We start from the raw sequence: 6,407 nt of genomic DNA on the forward strand, positions 1-6,407 counted from the left end.
AGCAACAATGGCGTCTGCTGGTGTCTCGTATGGAGCTTAATGTAGCATTTTTATCTTTTAAAATTCACCTGAATGGATTTTGTTGCTGATATTTTCAAAGTGCCTTTAAAAAGATGAAGTGTGTGATATGACGCGGTAAAAGTGACCCGGACAGAACGAACAACGCTTTACGTGAAAAATAAACCATAACGTGGCTTATTATACTAAAACACTGAGCAATGAATTTGGGCAGTACAGCGCACTTATAACGAGTAATCGTGTTTCTATGTCGTATTTTAGTACATTCAGCCACTTTACATTTTATTTTTTACGTGAAGCTTTTTGACTCTCCCGAGAACCCTGAGCTGCATAAACACCACACGTGAAGTAAATCCAGCTAATACAGATACATGTGGAGCTTTTAGACTGGATTTGATGGTTATTTGACACAGATGGATGTTCGTGTTGTGGAACTTTAGTGATGTTTTATAGCAGCACTGATCAAATCGGTTATTTGCACCGAGAGTCGCGGTGAAAGCAAAGCGCAAAACGCTTCTCACGTCAATGAACTAAAGAAAACAACAAGTGAGCCAAACACGTCACGTCTTATCACCGACAGCTGATCCATGCTTTTTGCATAAAAACAAACATCTGTAACAGCACAAAATGTTCACACATAATCTACATGCTCCGCCATGATGGTACGACTCTTTAACTTTCGTTAAGTAACGCCCACCGATGATGCTTGGTTCTCAAAAACTGGTGGAAACCACGTCGGTTCTCTACAGAACACCAAGGTTCTGAGAAACCTGAACAGAACCGGTTCAAGAACCATGGTGCTTTTGGTGGAAAAGTGGTAACTGTGAGCACTGATATGGTTTCTCTCCAGTGTGAATGCGATGGTGTAATTTGAGATTACTCTTTATATTAAAACTAGAGATGCATGAGTACCGATACTGGTATCGGGTATTTGCCAGATACCGCGCTCATTAACTTGTACACGTACTCGCAAACGAAGTGTGAACTATCCAGCAACTGGAATCGGCTCGCCGAGCGCTTGGCTGGGAATGAGTGACATGTCGAACAGCCAATGAGAACGCAGGATACGGTGTGAGGGGAAACGCAGGAGAGGAGTGTAAACAGGTGGCACGGGGCGTAATATAATTTATATCAGAATACATCAGCACACACACACACGTTATACAGTATTTCTGACCTGATCGTTCTCTACAAAACATAACAACAAAACACCAACATTGCAAAAATATTTATTAACCTCCAACTCACTACAGAACAATCCATGCTATTCATGTTGCCAAATCCACTCAGATTCATTTATTTTTACTCCTTGATTTCATCACATCAGTGCACACTTTGATCACTCGCTATTTGTTGACGTGCATTTCTGGACGTGGTATCATGAAACTTCTCGTCACTTCTCAGGTGTGTTTTTGTTTTTAAAAAATGGTATTTGTGAGACCGTTGGTTTCTGTTCAGTGTGTGTACTCAAAGAAACAAATCAACTGTTCCATTGCACCATTTTACACTAAAAACTACATTATTCCATAATGCTCCAGATTGCATCATTCTAAATAGGTATCAGTATTGGCAAGTACAAAAATACATGTACTTGTACTCGGTTGGGAAAAAATGGTATTGATGCATCCCTAATTAAAACTCTTTCCACACTGTGACCACTGGTATGGTTTCTCTCCAGTGTGAATGCGCTGGTGTCTTTTTAGACCATTCTGTGTGTTAAAACTCTTTCCACACTTTGAGCACTGATACGGTTTCTCTCCAGTGTGAATGCGCTGGTGTAATTTGAGATTACTCTGTATATTAAAACTCTTTCCACACTGTGAGCACTGATACGGTTTCTCTCCACTGTGAATGTGCTGGTGTATTTTGAGACTACCCTGTTGATTAAAACCCTTTCCACACTGTGAGCACTGATACGGTTTCTCTCCAGTGTGAATGCGCTGGTGTCTTTTCAGATGACTCTGTCCATTAAAGCTCTTTCCACACTGTGAGCACTGATACGGTTTTTCTCCAGTGTGAATGCGCTGGTGTCTTTTCAGATGATTCTGTCCATTAAAACTCTTTCCACACTGTGAGCACTGATTCGGTTTCTCTCCAGTGTGAATGCGCTGGTGTGTTTTGAGATTACTCTGTGTAATAAAACTCTTTCCACACTGTGAGCACTGATACGGTTTCTCTCCAGTGTGAACGCGCTGGTGTACTTTAAGCTCACTCTTTGTAATAAAACTCTTTCCACACTGTGAGCACTGATACGGTTTCTCTCCAGTGTGAATGAGCTGGTGTCTTTTCAGATAATTCTGTCCATTAAAACTCTTCCCACACTGTGAGCACTGATACGGTTTCGCTACAGTGTGAACGCGCTGGTGTATTTTAAGCTCACTCTGTCCATTAAAACTCTTCCCACACTGTGAGCACTGATAAGGTTTCTCTCCAGTGTGAATGTGCTGGTGTATTTTGAGATGACTCTGTCTATTAAAACTCTTTCCACACTGTGAGCACTGATATGGTTTCTCACCAGTGTGAATGTACTGGTGTCTTTTAAGCTCACCCTTTGAATTAAAACTCTTTCCACACTGTGAGCACTGATACGGTTTCTCTCCAGTGTGAATGCGCTGGTGTCTTTTAAGCTCACCCTTTGAATTAAAACTCTTTCCACACTGTGAGCACTGACACGGTTTCTCTCCAGTGTGAATGCGCTGGTGTATTTTGAGATTACCCTGTGTAATAAAACTCTTCCCACACTGTGAGCACTGATATGGTTTCTCTCCAGTGTGAATGCGCTGGTGTATTTTGAGATTACCCTGTTGATTAAAACTCTTTCCACACTGTGAGCACTGATACGGTTTCTCTCCTGTGTGAATGCGCTGGTGTATTTTAAGCTCACTCTTTGTATTAAAACTCTTTCCACACTGTGAGTACTGACACGGTTTCTCTCCAGTGTGAATGCGCTGGTGTATTTTGAGATTACCCTGTTGATTAAAACTCTTTCAACACTGTGAGCACCGATACGGTTTCTCTCCAGTGTGAATGCGCTGGTGTATTTTAAGCTCACTCTTTGTATTAAAACTCTTTCCACACTGTGAGCACCGATACGGTTTCTCTCCAGTGTGAATGCGCTGGTGTATTTTAAGCTCACTCTTTGTATTAAAACTCTTTTCACACTGTGAGCACTGATACGGTTTCTCTCCAGTGTGAATGCGCTGATGTATTTTGAGATTACCCTGTGTAATAAAACTCTTTTCACACTGTGAGCACTGATATGGTTTCTCTCCAGTGTGAATGCGCTGGTGTATTTTAAGCTCACTCTTTGTATTAAAACTCTTTTCACACTGTGAGCACTGATACGGTTTCTCTCCAGTGTGAATGCGCTGGTGTATTTTGAGATTACCCTGTTGATTAAAACTCTTTCCACACTGTGAGCACTGATACGGTTTCTTTCCAGTGTGAACGCGCTGGTGTTTCTTGAGAGCACTCTGTGTACTGAAGCTCTTCCCACACTGTGAGCACTGATATGGTTTCTCTCCAGTGTGAATGCGCTGGTGTATTTTGAGATGACTCAGGCACCTGAAGCTCTTCCCACACTGTGAGCACTGATATGGTTTCTCTCCAGTGTGAATACGCTGGTGTATTTTGAGATGACTCAGGCACCTGAAGCTCTTCCCACACTGTGAGCAGACATTTCCTTCTTCCTGTGTGGGACTGAGAGAGGTGTTAATACTGACAGTACCAGAGGACGTTTGCTGATTACTGGAGCTTCTGGTGGGCGTCAGATCCTCATGTTCAGTCTTAATCTTCACCAGAGTCTCATATTTATCATGGTTGCAGCTCTTGATGTGATTGTGGAGCTGATTTTGGGTTGTAGAGGAACGTGGACACGAGGAGCAGCAGAAATCCTTGTTCAGTTCTGAAGCAGAAAACATTTATAACATTATAAATAATCAAATACATTTATAACATTATAAATAATCAAATACATTCCTAACATTATAAATAATCAAATACATTTATAACATTATAAATAATCAAATACATTTACAACATTATAAATAATCAAATACATTTATAACATTATAAATAATCAAATACATTTATAACATTATAAATAATCATACACATTCATAACATTATAAATAATCATACACATTCATAACATTATAAATAATCAAATACATTTATAACATAATAAATAATCTAATACATTTAAAACATTATAAATAATAAAATACATTTATAACATTATAAATAATCAAATACATTTATAACATTATAAATAATCAGATACATTTATAACATTATAAATATTAAAATACATTCATAACATTATAAATAATCCAATACATTTATAACATTATAAATAATAAAACACATTTATAACATTATAAATAATCAGATACATTTATAACATTATAAATAATCCGATACATTTATAACATTATAAATAATCAAATACATTTATAACATTATAAATAATCAAATACATTTATAACATTATAAATAATAAAACACATTTATAACATCATAAATAATCAGATACATTTATAACATTATAAATAATCCGATACATTTATAACATTATAAATAATCCGATACATTTATAACATTATAAATAATCAAATACATTTATAACATTATAAATAATCCGATACATTTATAACATAAATAATCCGATACATTTATAACATTATAAATAATCAAATACATTCATAACATTATAAATAATCAAATACATTTATAACATTATAAATAATCAAATACATTTATAACATTATAAATAATCTGATACATTTATAACATTATAAATAATAATATACATTTATAACATTATAATTAATCATACACATTCATAACATTATAAATAATCAAATACATTTAAAACATAATAAATAATCTAATACATTTATAACATTATAAATAATCAAATACATTTATAACATTATAAATAATCAAATACATTTATAACATTATAAATAATCAAATACATTTATAACATTATAAATAATAATATACATTCTTAACATTATAAACAATACGATACATTTATAACATTATAATTAATCAAATACATTTATAACATTATAAATAATCAAATACATTTATAACATTATAAATAATCAATACATTTATAACATTATAAATAATCAAATACATTTATAACATTATAAACAATACGATACATTTATAACATTATAAATAATCAAATACATTTATAACATTATAAAAAATCAAATACATTTATAACATTATAAATAATCAAATACATTTATAACATTATAAATAATAATATACATTCTTAACATTATAAACAATACGATACATTTATAACATTATAATTAATCAAATACATTTATAACATTATAAAAAATCAAATACATTTATAACATTATAAATAATCAAATACATTTATAACATTATAAATAATCAAATACATTCATAACATTATAAACAATACGATACATTTATAACATTATAAATAATCAAATACATTTATAACATTATAAAAAATCAAATACATTTATAACATTATAAATAATCAAATACATTCATAACATTATAAACAATACGATACATTTATAACATTATAAATAATCAAATACATTTATAACATTATAAATAATCAAATACATTCATAACATTATAAACAATACGATACATTTATAACATTATAAATAATCAAATACATTTATAACATTATAAAAAATCAAATACATTTATAACATTATAAATAATCAAATACATTTATAACATTATAAATAATAATATACATTCTTAACATTATAAACAATACGATACATTTATAACATTATAATTAATCAAATACATTTATAACATAAATAATCATATACATTTATAACATTATAAATAATAATATACATTTATAACATTATAATTAATCATACACATTCATAACATTATAAATAATCAAATACATTTAAAACATAATAAATAATCTAATACATTTATAACATTATAAATAATCAAATACATTTATAACATAAATAATCATATACATTCATAACATTATAAACAATACGATACATTTATAACATTATAAATAATCAAATACATTTATAACATTATAAATAATCAAATACATTTATAACATTATAAATAATAATATACATTTATAACATTATAATTAATCATACACATTCATAACATTATAAATAATCAAATACATTTAAAACATAATAAATAATCTAATACATTTATAACATTATAAATAATCAAATACATTTATAACATTATAATTAATCAAATACATTTATAACATTATAAATAATCAAATACATTTATAACATTATAAATAATCAAATACATTTATAACATTATAAATAATCAAATACATTTTTAACATTATAAATAATAATATACATTTATAACATTATAAA

The 6,407-nt window shown here is 30.8% G+C and overlaps 1 pseudogene; it reads right to left on the reverse strand.

Moving 5' to 3' along the window:
* Positions 1 to 1,260: 1,260 nt before the first annotated feature.
* LOC134326793 (zinc finger protein 850-like) lies at positions 1,261 to 3,686 on the reverse strand (annotated as a pseudogene).
* Positions 3,687 to 6,407: the final 2,721 nt, after the last annotated feature.

This window comes from Trichomycterus rosablanca, chromosome 14 (assembly GCF_030014385.1).
Source record: "Trichomycterus rosablanca isolate fTriRos1 chromosome 14, fTriRos1.hap1, whole genome shotgun sequence".
Lineage (NCBI taxonomy): Eukaryota > Metazoa > Chordata > Actinopteri > Siluriformes > Trichomycteridae > Trichomycterus > Trichomycterus rosablanca.